At 44.4% G+C, this 14,957-nt stretch overlaps 1 protein-coding gene across 15 annotated transcripts in view; it reads left to right on the top strand.

The window, feature by feature from the left end:
• Positions 1–14,957, top strand: part of ARPP21 (cAMP regulated phosphoprotein 21) — a 200,057-nt gene that overhangs the window by 48,796 nt on the left and 136,304 nt on the right. Inside the window, exons 1-2 of one of the 15 annotated variants that reach the window (XM_054190869.1) lie at positions 11,427–11,527; positions 12,068–12,109. The exons of 7 other annotated variants lie outside the window; for them this stretch is intronic. The gene's annotated coding sequence lies outside the window, so the exon portion shown is untranslated. 7 more of the 15 variants (XM_054190872.1, XM_054190875.1, XM_054190876.1 and 4 more) reach the window with 7 other exon arrangements.

Genomic DNA, 14,957 nt, shown 5'->3' with positions numbered 1-14,957 from the left:
TTTTATACTTTTTGCTTCATAATGTACTCCTAATAACATTTTGTAAGATACGCAGCATGCAAGACAGCATTAAAGAGAAGGGAAGGACCAATTTTTCGATTCCTTCAAGTTTTGTTTTTCTAAAACTACAGAACACTCTCTGATGTTAGGGAGTTTCATAAGTCACATAACTGAAATGCTGATCAGTAGCAGCCTTGGAATGAGACCTTAACTGAAGATAGTAGGATGATCATATAGTTTACTCTGTGGGCCTTAGATCAAGCCCTAAGAAAAAAATTTCTTAAGTTGTTTGCTCTGTAGGACCGCATGGTTGCCATACTCATTGAGAGGTGTTCAAAAGCAGACCAAAGTACAGTTATCATGTCTCACGATTTTCACAAGGCAGGAGCTACACTGTACCGTTGTGTTGTATTGAACTTTCAGGGAATTATTTAATTTAATATGCCTCTGGGGTTTTCCGTGACACTGGAAACAGATTAGAAATTTAAAGCGTATAGTATTAAAAAGAAAAGAAACCAAATTTGAAAGAGAAAAGGCTTTTCTCACAACAAAGATGATTTTCTTATCTGTTCCACCAGCAGATCAGGAGTAGGAGTGAATACAAAGGCAACACGTAGGTAAATGGCTCTGGCAAATGAAACTTCATCGTTCTGGGTGTCCCATGCTTGGTTTAAGTGAATATGTCATTCGTAGCTGGCTATCCAGTGATTCAGTCATGACAGGATATGCTTTTGTCCCATTTGGGACTATATCCCTCTTTAGATTATGTATCTATTTGCATAGATATTGTCTCCTGCTTTACTAACAGGGGAGAGGCGTAAAAGGGGACTTCCCTTGGAATGGCAGGAAATAATTTTTTTATATGCACAGGTTCCCTGTAATCTTAAGGTCAAGTTTACTAGCCAGCAAATGGGGGAAGAGTGGCCATACTTTTTAATTAACCCATTTTTTTCTCCATGGCTGTCAGTAAATTTACATTTGGCTGCGAGAATCCAGTTTCTGTTGGCAGCACAGGCATTGAGACATGTACAGCTTGTGCAGATTGCAGCCTGTATCAGTGCTTAAATACTGAGCTCAGAATTTCACTGCTAGGCTGTTCAGTGCCCCCACAATGTCTTTCAAAGTATTCTAGGCTCGGGTTTATTGTATTACCTTTGTCAGTCTGAAGTGCAGTAATTTATATTTGTCACGACTGCCCTTCATCTGGTGTGGTGCAACCTTGGGCTTTTTTGTCTTGTCTTTTTTCTCAGTGGAGGAGTCCGGTATTTTGAATAATTAAAACCACATGAATAGTTGATCTTGGTGATACAGCATACAACACTAAGATGACTTATGTAAAAGCCATGTGTTTTTACTTCTACTGTCTCATTTGCTCAAACTAGATTAAAAAACTGTTGTCATGAAAAATTAAAGATGATAATAATAGGCATTATTATCCTGTTTACTACATGCTGCTAATATAGAGAGATTTAGATTTCTCCTGAGGAATGGTTTGATGTATATTTGTTTTCAATTAAATTTGCATATGCCGCTTTAAAGAGAAAGATACTCTATTTATCTCTCTATTTGCTTTCACTGAGGAGGGAATAAAAGTTCCATACTTCTCCCCCTTTGCTGTATCACTGCAGGAGAGCCCTGTATTGTGTATCATAAAGAGACTGGGAAGCTGGGTAATTAATCATGAGCTTTTATGTAATAGAAAGTTTAAAATTCATTAGCTTTATATCAGAGTGAGTGTTATGAGGGAGAACATGTTGTGAATGAGAGGGAGAGCCTTATAATTAAGGAAGTGTGTAAATAATAATGAAAGTCATTAGTGCCATTCAGTTTGTAAGAATGTCATAATGCAATTGGAGCATTAAAGTGAAATTTGCAATGACAAACATTAACGATACAAAAGAGAGAAAATGTGGTTATCTTTAGTTTGACAGATAATGTCAGCTTTCTTGCAAGGCCCAGATGGTGCACAGGAAAATGTTATGAACAGTTTTATTTTAATATTTTTATGATGTGATATTTGGGAATACAATGTCACAAACACACAAGGAGGTTTGTATTTGTGAACCAATAGTGCCTTGCAGAGTACAGAGCCCAATGCTGAGTGACCGAAGCAAGAGACAGGGAAAGTCTTGTCATTGATGCAAGATCGTTGTTGCAATAAAGGTGCGGTGTGGTGTAGCACGGTATTATGAGGCTGTTAAGTTTTCTGTCTGTCTCTCTCTCTGGATATGCACTTTGAATCTTTCCTTCCTTTTAAAAAAAAAAAAAGAAGAGAGGGGGAGGGAGAAAAGGAAGAAAATGATTTAACAATTATGCTGGAAATTATATGATGCTAAAATTGTACCATGTTCTGCTCTTTCTTTTCAATGAAGGGACTTTCTACAGTATTGCGCATTGCAAAGGCTATAATTTTAGGGCGTGAAAAAATGTAGATTCCAAACAAAGGAAAATTTAAATATGTCTAGTGGATAAGGCAAGGCGAAACAAAAAGGTGGCAGCTGGAGAAAATTTGGGGGAACTGTATTATTTATTTTAAGGGCAGTGACTGAGAAATAACTATCCTTAAGGCTCTAAGACCTGAAAGGTCCAAGACCTCAAAGTATCTTTGCGTTCTGTCCATGAAGTACAGCGTTATGGGGTTTCATACTGCCCCCATCACTTCGTGTTGAATCGACCTAATTTTTACATCAGCAGTCACTCATTCTCTACTGTCTCTTTTCTGCAGCCCACTAGCCAACACAGAAGTTGATTTCAAAGCGTTCAAGAGAAACACTGCAAATTGCTAAATTGATGCTAATCAAACTCAGACTCTGCTAAGAGTCTTAGGAAATGAGCAGTGGTCACAAAAGAGCGAAACTGGTGAGGTGAGGGTGTGCTGGAAAGCTCACAGCTACAGGACATGTGCTAAGGTTGTAATGGGCTAATGTAATGGGAATAAAGAGCCCATTGGGCCAGTGCAACATAGCAATTCCCACACCTTACCAAATTATTGCTTCAGTAGTATTTTAACCCATAGCTCCTTGAAAAACCTCTAAGACTCCCCAATCGCACGACAAAGGCCACATTTTTGCGAGTTTTATCACCACTGACAGAACTTGAGAGGGTTTTCAAATGAAACACAGCAGGAATTATTCTCTGCTCACTGTAGGGCTGCTGCTACTGTCGGGGGGTTTGGGTAGGACAGTCTAAAGTAGAGTCACGGTGACTATGCTAAATTATGGTTACATCTGTGCCTTTTCTGGTCATCGTTACTGAGCGTAAACAAAACTAATGTGATGATACATAAGCTGTAAAAAGAGGCTGTCAGATATATTGCCTGCAGTAGTTTGTAAAGGGCTGGTTTTGGAAAGCATGATTTAGCACAGGTTGTGCGTTTTGCTTTGTTTTGTTCTGTTTTCATTCAGGTTGCTCCTGTTCTTTGGCATATCTGCACACTGATTTGCATATAAAACACGATATAGCCTTAAAGGGGGCAGCTACTTCATCTCACATGGACTGTGAGGGGAGCTGATCTGCCAGCAAATTATGTCACGCTCTTAGCACCCTCTATTGTGGAGGTCTCCACATCTCCTCTTGAGCAGTGTTCATGATCAACGTTTCTCGTTTGCCGCTTCTCTAACTGAATGGGTTAATAAAGCTGGAGGTTGGCAGCGGGGTAAGCACAGATGGTCACAATTTTACAGAATAAGAACTAGCCTTTCTTTTCTTTACCTTTAGTGCAATTCCAACCTTTATACACCAATTTGTGTATAGATTACAGATTTTGAGAATTAGTTTGTGATCTGGCAAGTTCATCCCTGTTTAGGCAAGGCATATTTTTGTAGACTTCTCTTTTAATTATTCTCAGTACAACTGTGTTTAAGATGTGACTATCCACAGTACTGGCAGCCACATCTTGAAGCCATTATACTGTTTTTACCCTGTTTAGACTCAGACAGTATCTCTATTAACTTGAGTGGGAGTGACCTTAGCCAAGATAAAGCCCAGCCTTCTTCTACAGATAAGACTTTGGATTGGGGATCCTAAAAGAGCAATCATTTCCGAGCCTCTTTATAGCAATGTACTGGACTCCATCACTCCATGTTTATGGTCCTGAGTTACCAACCCTGCCTTGCAGTTGCATCCACAGGAGGTGTGAGGTGGGAGCAGCTGTGCAGAAGTCAAGGACAGTGCCGCTCTCGCTGGGAGGTCCCCATCGACTTCCTTTGTATTATAGTTCAAAAGCAAGTCAACATTTAGGCATTGTGGATGGCAGGAAAGCTTGAAGCCCCACAGTTAATATATGTCTGTATTCTGCTCATTGGAAGCCAGTCCTGTGGCTTCCTGGCCAGTGTAAACCTCAGAGCATACTACAGTGAGGTAGGGTGGGCTGCAGGAAAGCATCACATCCAACTGACACAGATGCTGTGGCCAGGATCCCTTCTAGAGATTCTCATGGGAGAAGTTAAACATTAATCTGGTTGAAGACTATCAACATACTGGTATGGTATCAAGTTATTTGTGAAAAATAGCTGCAAGGTAGATCTGGGCCTGATGTCAATGGGAGCCTTCTCTTAATCCGTTACGTTAAAAACATGCATTTTGGAGAAGACTAGATATTTCTAGAAGCAAAAGTTAAGAGGGCAACATGTTCAAGGGAATTTCAAAGGGAGAAATTGGCAGTTAGTGAGTACTCTGGGTTACAGGGGCAGACTGGCAAGTTTTCTTTTCTTGACCTCCAAATCATTTGCCAACTTCAGTCTCTAAGTTTTCATATGGTATCCGATCTACACAGTAGGACTGCTTATGCACTGGAAATAAGAAATAGCACTGCTTATGCACCCAGGAAATGCACTGGGTTGCATCTATGTGCCCTGACCGAAACACGCAACAGAGATGCGCTGAACATTATTACCAAGACCCAGATTCTTCACTACGTGAAATAAATAGCCGAATGGAAATACCTCACAGTCCGTATGATTGTTCTCTGCCTACTTAAGCTCGGATGATAGTCTTCTCTAAAATATACAGGTGTTGCGTTTGAGTGTTAAACATAGCCTACAACTCCATAACAATGGTTTACTGTTAATATTGCTATGGCAGGATTTCTAGAAGGTAAATGGGGATTCCTCTTGACATTGTTTTTTTCTTTTTTCCCCTCCCTGTCATTTCCTAGATCCACTTGCTCACTCAATAAGTGGACTAGTCCTCCAGCTTCCCTTCTGCCAGGATACCTTAAGGACAGGTGTAGGTCTAGTCATGGTTTAGCAGAGAGAGACGCACCATGTATTTTTGAAAGCCTGTACTACCCACATCTTATTGTGGAAGCTGAAAATTGTCACCAAAGCTTGCCTGCTCTCTAGGTGTGCTGTGAGGAAATCTATGCTTTTGTACGTTGCTTTAGACAAAGAGCTGCAATAAAGGCTTTTCTTGGTGAGATCTTGATGGGAAACTGCTTTGTGTTAGTGAAGTTATTTGTGATTCTTATGGCTCCTGTGCCGAGGACTGTAACTTCCCTCCTGCAGATGCTGTGTTTGTCATATGTCTCCTTAGAGCTACTCATACTTGTGAGCCAAGCAGTTCCTGAGCTCTTAGGTGACCCTGAGCCGTTGGATTATTAAAGCTCATAAATCCTATTGAAAGACTTTGGAATTTCCTCAGCCTGATTTCTTCCCTACAGTACTCTAATGTGTAGGTAGTGCACATTCCCCACAGTGAATCACAGATCTCAAGATAACCAACTCATTGCATTCAGTGCCTGGGACTCTCCCTCCTCCTCTTTTTCTCACCATTTTCTCTCTGGCCCATCCTAACACCACAGCTCACAACATTCTTGCTGACTCTCTCTTCTTACTGCTCTTTCTCTTAACCACTGCTTGTGTTGTCTCTTTGCCCTAACATGCACATTGCACATATACATTATAAAAAATAACCACAATGCCAAGTTCCTATATCAGAGATGTGCTTCTGTCCAGAGCTACGGAAAGCTACCTGAAATTCTCAACCTGTCACAGCTCTTTGAATGTTCTCTGCAACATGACTGCGTCAGAAGGGGACTGGGATGAGCCCTCTGTGTGGCATTTGACTTACTTTGGGTCATCCTTTTTGAGCTGCCAGACACCCTTTAGCCCATGAAACAGTCTGCTGTCCTTCCAACACTGTCACCCGAAAGCCCCCCAGTCCTCCTGCCTATAAACATAAATTAAGGAAAAGGCTACAAGAAGAGAGACCATTTGCACCAACGCTAGCTGTCAAAGCTAGAGTTCAAATTCCTGCTCCTTTTCTTTTGAGAGTCACAGCTGAGCAGGAGCTGCAGTTTCTGGTCTGAGGGGGGATCAGATGACTTTTTTTTTTTTGGTGAGGTGAGGAACTTCACGCTGGAATATCCTTTTCAAGATACACAGATATGGCACATCAAACACTTTGGGATTTCTAAAAGAAGGGGGGATTTGAAATGTCAAACACAAAGAAATGATGCTTTGCTTTTAGGGGGAAAAAAATACCTTCCTCAGCCTCTCTAGCAACCAATTATACTTTTAAAGGGTCATTCATTGATCTTCCTCCAAAGAGAGAGTCTTAGATTTAGGTACCTGATATTAATCCTAATGAAGTCCATTGCAAAATTCTCACTGACTTTGGTAGGAATAGTATAAAGCTTCATATTTTAGCAAATCTGGGCTACCAGTACAAGCTGTACGCAAATTGCTTGGTTAATTTTCCTTCACTTGTGATGTTGTGGCTGGGATACATATTTTAGCTCTTCCTGAGAAGCGTTTGAAACTAGAGCAATTTGGCTATATTTACATAATGTAAAGTGCCATTTTAAATAGAAGTGCAGTATTTTTAAGTCCATCTGCAAATTATGCATGATTAATTTGTTTGCAACATGTAGGACGTACAAATGGAAAAAAGTTTTTTAAAAAAAGCGACAAAAAAACCCTAAGACTGATCTCTTTTACAGAAGATTATGATAAAACACATCAACAGTTAGCTTATCATACTGTTGTGCCGCAACCTGAATCATTCCATGACTCCAAAACACAACAGACTTTATATGCTATTTTTTTTTCACTGAAAAATGACTAGAGGCAGAAGAAATGTGCAACCAGTCATGCAAGCTTTGACTAATGTATTAAGTACCACTGCCTGCCTTCTACTACAGGAATCTCCCGTGATTGCAGAACTGCATGAAGCTCTGGCTGTTTGACTTCACATACTTGCAATCTGATGTCGGTTTTTTGAGAGCCCACTAAGGTTTCCTTGATTTCAAGTTAAATCGAGATAACACAGAGATAACTGTGTGCTCGCAGTGAAGAAGTAATGTAACCTGTTGTCATGCTTCAAAAATACCTTGAGCTTAAGAGTTTGGTGCTGCCTATTGGAATTTTGTGTACCTATAGCGCGTGTAAGCTTCACTGCTGTAGGGTGGTCCTGTTGCACAGGAGCATTTTGCAAGACCAGAGCCCTAGAAAGCATGCGCTTTGGGTCAATTAAGTGCTTTATTCAAGGAAGTATTTGGAGAACTAGGTCTTGTGTGTCTTTTTTTTTTTTTTTTTATTATCCCCAAATCTGTCTATGCAACAGACAGGAAAATGTGTCAGAGGTCTGAAGAGTTTATCAAATTCTGCCTCTGTTTAAACACACAGCTTCTGCTGACTTCCACGAGGCTTAAATGGACAGTTATCCCCGTGCATGTTTACAAATCAGCACAGGCAGCAGCAAACCATGGCTGTGGTTCCCCACCTCTTAGATATTGTGATTGTGCAATGACTGTGATTTTTCCTTCTGCAAAGAAAAGTCCTGAAGAGGGAGTGTGGGATGCATATTCTGTTAGATTCGCATCTGACCGATAAGGTCTGAGGTGACTTCTCAACAAAGGGAGGCAATTTCACCTCTCTGCACATGCTGTGTTTGAAGCTGCTTACCATTCTGAGCTGAAATACTAGCTTGCATGATACTGGAGTGGTACTGGGACTCTTTTTTTCTGAGTATTTCCTTTGTTGTTGCCGTAGCTGGCATCTTTTAGCATTTGGTAGCTTGCCCCAAGCACATCCTGCCACGGACTGAACTGCCAGTAATACAGCTTGGATGAATTTTTATCTACTTACAAATCTGACATACAGCTTCGACGCTTCCCACTCTGAAGTCACTCCAGTATCCCAACGGTGGGAGACACGCTGTGGACATGTGTCTGTTTTACATGTTCATTGTGCCTAGTGACTAGGGTAAGGTTTTGAAACATTGACTCCCCTCGCCCCCTTTCCTGCTCAGGCAGGTCTAAGTGAAGGCACAAGTGAGTACTGCTTTAACGTCCCGACGCAGCCTGCCTCCTCTCCCTTAGCTGGGACGCCTGCCTGGGAGGGAAGGGGTGATGTGCAGCAGCCAGGTGAGGTCCATGGCATTTCAGTGCACGTTCAAAATGGTTTTGATAGCCATTTTGGAAAACAGACTTGGGTCCACAGTGGAGATGGCTGAAAGAAACACTTCAAAACCAAAGAAACAGTCCTTCCAGGTCCCTTCCAGGGATGGATGCCCCATCCCTGGAAGTATTCAAGGCCAGGCTGGATGGGGCTTTGAGCAACCTGGGCTAGTGGGAGGTGTCCCTGCCCATGGCACGGGGGGTGGAACTAGGTGATCTTTAAGGTCCCTTCCAATCCAAACCATTCTATGATTCTGCGATTCCCCCGTTGCCAGACGTAGCGCGCTTCAGCGTAGTGCCATTCATAGCCTTTTCTGCCAATCTTTTTGCTTTCAAATGCAACTTGTGGCACACGGTGCAGGGATAAGTTAAGTAATGAAATTGATGGAGCCACAGGATAGGAGTAAGCCACCCCGGGAGGTGCATTAGCGGAACGGGTTTTGGTGTGCCCGGCTGAATGCCTCTGATGACTTGAGGCGTGCACCAGGAGCCCGCTAATGCACACCCTGTCGTGGTTCATTGCTCGCTGTATTCTTCCAGTCCAATTCCAGCCAGCGGTCCCTGGTAAAAGCAGGTGTTCGCTTCTGAGGGGAAAGAGGGATTCCAGGGGTGCCAGGATAATACCTGCTAAAGCAAACGTTCTCCCCCCCACACACACACGCTCCTCGCCCCAGCCTTCTGTATGTTCATCTGTGTCTGACTGGTGCACGAGTTCTTCTACATTCGTTAATTGCGGCAAACTGTCTTTTGTAACGAGGACTTTCTGAAAGTGCATAATGAAAGGAGTGCATTTTTAACTGCATATTTTAAATAAGAATTGTCTGTCTGTGGGAGTTGGGTTATTTGTATCACTGTAGACAGAAATGAGCGCTATATTTCATAGGACCTTGCTGCTTTGTACTTATTGACTGTTTATTTTTCATCTACAGGATTACTAATTGCAGCGAGTACCAGACGCTTCTGTCTCCTTTCAGGTTATTGTAGTAGAGGGCATTGTACCAGATGCATGGTTATTCACAGAGCATGCATTTCCAGCAGCTGAATTGCTGGATCTGCTCTAAATGATCTATGGCAATTACATTTGGCGTTGTACAGCTATAATTTTACTGCATATTAATAGCCACCTAGCAAAGAGGTAAATGCCCTTTTCTCGTCTGGGTGCAGCGTGAACGCCTGGATGTATTCAGCTGGGTGAAACAAGGCTCGGTTTTTAAATGGATAGCAAAGGTTTTATGTGTTGGAAACGCATGTGCTGGGGAAACGTGTGTTTCCCTCTGCCTTGCTGGTGTGCGGCGAGGCTCCTGGAGAAACACCACCACACCAGACCCTCCATGGAGACACGCTGGGAGAGGGGGAGTGGAGGGGGAAGGGGATCATGTGCCCCATTTTAAGTGGCTCATCTGCCACCACCCAAAATCTGCTGCGGGCTGGTTCTGGAACCCCTTTGAGCGGCCCGGCTGATCCGTGCGGATGCTGTCGGGTTTCACCGGCAAAAATAATAACAATTAAAACCACCCTCCCCGTAGCTTCCCTGAAGCTGTCCTCTGGAGTCAAGGGCCCATTTTATTTTATTTTTTTTTTTTTGGGGGGGGGGGGAGGTGGGGGCGATGGGGCGTGGGTGGAAGCAAATAACAAGGAATCGGAGGAGATTAACGAGCTTTCTCCTTATTAGCGCCGCTCGGGTGCTTTGTCTCCGCTCCGGGCTGGGGATGGGCTGGGGGGTGGGGTGGGGGGGTGCAGCGTGACTGGAGGGGCCGGCGTGCGGGAAGCCGCACACACACACACGGACGGACGGACGGACAGACCGACCGACCCACCCCACAGATAGAGAGAGAGAGTCAGCGCCCTGCCGGACAGTCAGCGGGCGGCGCGTGTCTGTGTGAGGTGGGGTGAGGGGGGGGGGGAGTGTGGGGGGGGAATGGAGGGAGGGGGCCGTTGGGCGCGCGCGCAAATGGCGGCGGAGCCAACGGCTCCTGCGAGGCGGCCGTTGGGGCGGCCGAGCCCGCACGCGCCGGAGTGGCGGCGCTGAGCGCAGAGCGAGCGCGGAGCACGGCGAGGAAGGGACGCGCCGCTGCCTGCGGTCCGAGGCGCCCCACGCTGCGTGGGCGGGGAGAGAGAGAGAAAGAAAGGGAGAGGGAGAGAGCGGCAGGCAGTGCAGCGCAGCGCGGCAGATAAAGGACAGAGACAGGCAGAGAGGAGCGAGAGGGAATCCAGTCAGGCACCGAGGGAGAGCGGACAGGCAGCGCTACAGGCAGGGGCAGGCGACGGCAGCCCGGCGGCGGACCAGGGGCGAAGCGAGAGCGGAGCGGGGAGAGGCGAGGCGGCGGGAGGCGGCCGGCGGGTCGGGCGGCGGCGGCGGCGCCGCCGCGGCCACCGCGCCCCGGCCACCAGCGCGGCGCGGCGGATCTCCTCCCGGGGAGGAGGCGGAGGCGGAGGAAGAGACGATGTCTTGTGGGAAGACGGGCACTGTACTGTAACAGCCGCGTTATCTGCCGCAAAATAAACAAACCCGCCAACCAAAAATACCCAACAAACAAACAAACAAACCAAAAATAACCCGAGCCACCAAGACGCTGGGGGCAGATCCCGTTTTCAGGCAAGGTAAAAAAAAAAAAAAAAAAAAAGAAAAAAAAAACCAAACCCAAAACCAAAAAAGCCAAAGCAGAATCTGTAGACATTTGTGTGGCGTGATGTCCTTTGTTGTTGCGATTTATTTATTATTTATTTTCCGTTCCAGCATGTGTCTTCTGTCATGTCGTTGGAGTCATTCGCCCCCATTCCTCCTCCTCCTTCCCCCCCCCCCCCCCCCCCCCCCCGTGATCTTTTAATTTTTGAGGTCAGGGCGGCTTGAGCATGTAGAAGCGGCGGGAGAGGGAAATAAGAGCTGTGCATGGAGGCTGGGGCTTGCGTTTATTACACGCGATATGTGCATTTATTTATAGCAACTGCAGGATTCCGGCTCGAAGATGCGGTATTTAACCGGGGGGAGGGGGGGAGGGAGGGAAAAAAGAAAAAGGAAAAAAAAAAAAAAAAGGGTATCATTCATAGTGTAGCGGGGCAGGATGATTTCAGTGCCGGAGCCTCGCACACGGGATCTCGGAGCGGCAGGGTAGAGGTGGTGAAAGCCAGGTACGGCGCGGGGAGGCAGGGAAGCGGGAGGGGGGTGGGTGGGCTCGGCGGGGCCGGCGGCCCCCGCGGAAAGTTGTCGCCGGTAACGAGCAGAGGCGGATCCGTCGGGAGCGCGGAGGGGCGGCCGGTGGGTCGGGCTCGGAGGCGGAGGTGAGGCGGCCGGAGAGCTCGGTTTGAGGGGGAAAAACAACGGCGGAGCCCCCGCCCCGGAGCCGGTGGTCCGGGAACCGGGCTGAGGTTGGGGAGGTGAGCGCCGCCGAGGAGGGGAGCTGCGGGAGGCGATCTCCCTCCTCCCAGCGGTCGTTTTAGGCTAAAACGTATCAAACTGTAAAAAAAAAAACCCCAAAAAACCCGCCAACTTTCACTCGCTGATTTGTGAACAACATCGAAGGATACGCTTTAAAAAGCCGTGCTTTGCTGGAGGGAAAGCCTGGGCTTCTTTGACTGGCATTGTTCTTAAGGGTGGCGATTTGAGGGTAACAGCTTTACTTGATGCTTCCTTAGCATGTCTCTTTTTTTTTTTTTTTTTTTTGCATGCAGTGAAGGAGGATCACAGTCCAGGACTTACAGTCATATCGTTAGGTATCCTAGCCGTCTTTTTTCATAAAAAATAGTTAATGTTACTCCGCTTAGTGTAATTCTGCTTTACTTGTGCGTGCGTTTCAACGATATTTCTTGTAGATCTTACCGAGACATGCTCGTCCAGTGCAAGCATTGCGCAGCCTTGTTTAATTGCTGTTATTTTATTTATTATTTTTTTTGCATTCATTTACCGTTTCGGCCAGCGGGGGGGAACACGCTCAAATTTCGGGTGCGTTTTGCTGTGCTAGGTGTGTCTTTGCGCCTCCGCTCGCCCTCCCTCCCGTCTTTGCGCTTCCCAGGTGTCTGCGGTTTTGCTTAAATTCATCCCGCTGCCGTGTGTGACATTGCTGTAAATATGCCGAGAGGGGGAACAAAGGCATTAAAGAGCAGCACAAGTGGTTTTTTTTTGCTCACCTGTTTGACTTCTCTACCATTGCGCTGAGCTAGATGCATGCCCGGTGTGCCTTCTTCTAAATGGCATATGTAAATTCTAGGCAAGTACAAAGCAATTGAAGCTGAGGGGGATGGGGAGGGGAAAAGAGAAATACTGTGAACTGACCTGCAACTTTTCAGTCGCATAATTTAACTGCACGCTGATTTTTGTTTTAGCAGTCTTCGTCACGGATCGAGGCAAGTTTGTGTGCACAATTAAGCTTGCAAATTGCTAATCTCGCACACTGACTTTGCCTCTTGGTTCCCAGCTGGGCATGGTTACCTTGAGAGCTGTGGTATCAGCACTGTCAGAGCATGCTCCGGTGGGGAGATCGGGTGTGTTCTATTTTTAATACTATTTAACGAAGATGCTTCTCACTCTGCAATATACGAAGCATAATGGAAGAACAGAGCAATGATTGGTTATGGATACTGGAAAAGGAAAAATGCGAAGGTAAAAAGGGGAAATCCCTCAAATATTTCTATTAGGTTAATGAAAGAAAATGCAGCTGTGCAGAAAGGTGATCAGTTAGCTGGTTTTAAGTTGAGCTGTTTTGTGGTGTCTAAGATGATTTTTAAAAAAATCTTTTCAAAAAGTTGTGTGAAACAAACTAGATAGGAAGTGATTTTGTGCAGTTGATCAATCTGACTGTTTGTGGATATGCTTAAGTTGAAGAAGAATATTCCAGTCTAATTCTTTTTTTAATGTTGAAATGCCTTACAGTGGAGTAGCGCTGAGGAACATCTTAAAAATATTTTTTTTTCTTGTGCTAACCAGTTTTAATGATGAATTATTTATGTTCTTATTGGTAGCCTCCTGAAGCAGGAGTTTTGAGGTTTTATTCCTTGTGGTTAAAAGTTAATTCAGTTGATACTAAAAATCCTTGTTGCATGCAATGCTTGCAGAATGAAAAGCAGCTGTAAACCTCTTGCGATGTATGTGTAAAGGAAAATGCCTATAGATAACTACAGCATATGTCATTGTGCAAGATGCATGTCGATACTTTGGAAGAACTACCTCCTTCAGTTCCATGTATCTGTAGTCAGAAATACACTTATTAGCTATTTGCAACAATCTGCGCACTCCGAGTCACGTAGAGAAACTCCCCTTGATTAAAGATGTCCTCTATAAAACAACTGTATTTTCTCTCTCTGTTGCCTACAGTTTTACAGGATGGTGGTCTAAGAAGTGGCTGAGTACCCCTCCTGCAAAATCCTTTTTCAGGCAATCGTTTGTTTCTGCTGTATGCTAGTCCTTTTCACTGCCCCAGGGCTAAGTGTACAAGTGAGGGTTGCTTACACGAGTGTTGCACTGCATTGTATCCTTGGAGGAAAAATTACATAAGGAATGTATAAGGATGATGATAGAGGAAACACAGTGAGATTTTTAATACAGGTGTAATGATAGATCTTGGAAAGAGATAAGAACAGTGCAACAGTCACTTTTTGAAACTTTATCCTGCGGAGTAAAACTGTGGGCCAAATCATGTTTCTGATGATGCTGTATTTCCTCTGGGCTTTACTGGGGTTATTTGCATGATTACAGTAAACTGGTCTTGGCCTGATAAATCACTGTTACTAAACAGAATTTCTGGGAACACATAAAAGAAAACTAAGTTTTAAAATCTGCAGTACTCTTGGCTTCCTCCCAGGTTATGATTTTAACAACTAACTTTAAATTTTGAATCAATGTGAGGGGGGGGAAGTGCGCTAATTCTAGGATGGTTTGCTTAGAGTTTTCCTTTCTTCCTGTAGGCATCACTCTCAGTACTGTCAATGGGAGCTTTAAATTTGGAAGTGCATCCAGGGTTTGGTTCGATGGTTTTATCAGCGGTAAAGACAGACGCAGGGACAAATCCTCAGCAGCTGCAAATTGATGTAGTTCCATTGGTTTTAAGAACAGTATAGATTTACACCAGCTGATGATATGCCCCTCTGCTTGTAACATACAGGATCTGTAACTTGCATTGAGTGGTATTATCAATTTTGATGGCATTAATTTCAGAGTAGGAAAATGATTTTGGCAGATTGGCAAATCCTTGTTTATAGGGACTTCTCACAAATGAATGGCTTGATCCAGTGAGTGCTCTCAGCTCAATTTATTTGCTCAGTTGTAAAGGTAATTTGTAACTTACAGGATTATTTAAAGAAAATGTTATTTGTGTTAAGTAATCTGTTTTCCAAAATACCATTAAAGATTGGCCAGTTGAGAAGCAATGTAACTACCGCGCAATAAACTTGCAAAATCTGTTTGTCCCCTGTTCATTCATTTATTAGATTATGAAGTTCTGTATTAATGTTCTCAGCAGGTAGTAAGTCAAGCAAATGGGTCCCTTTTTCTTCTAGAAGATTGAAACATTCATCAAACAAGTAATACATGGCAAAGACTTGTTACGTTCCAGTGGAGAACTTTTGA

The sequence above is a fragment of the Rissa tridactyla genome, chromosome 2, assembly GCF_028500815.1.
Source record: "Rissa tridactyla isolate bRisTri1 chromosome 2, bRisTri1.patW.cur.20221130, whole genome shotgun sequence".
NCBI classification, from domain to species: Eukaryota; Metazoa; Chordata; class Aves; order Charadriiformes; family Laridae; genus Rissa; species Rissa tridactyla.
Note: the sequence above shows the minus strand (reverse complement) of the source record. Positions and strands in the feature narration are given on the sequence as shown.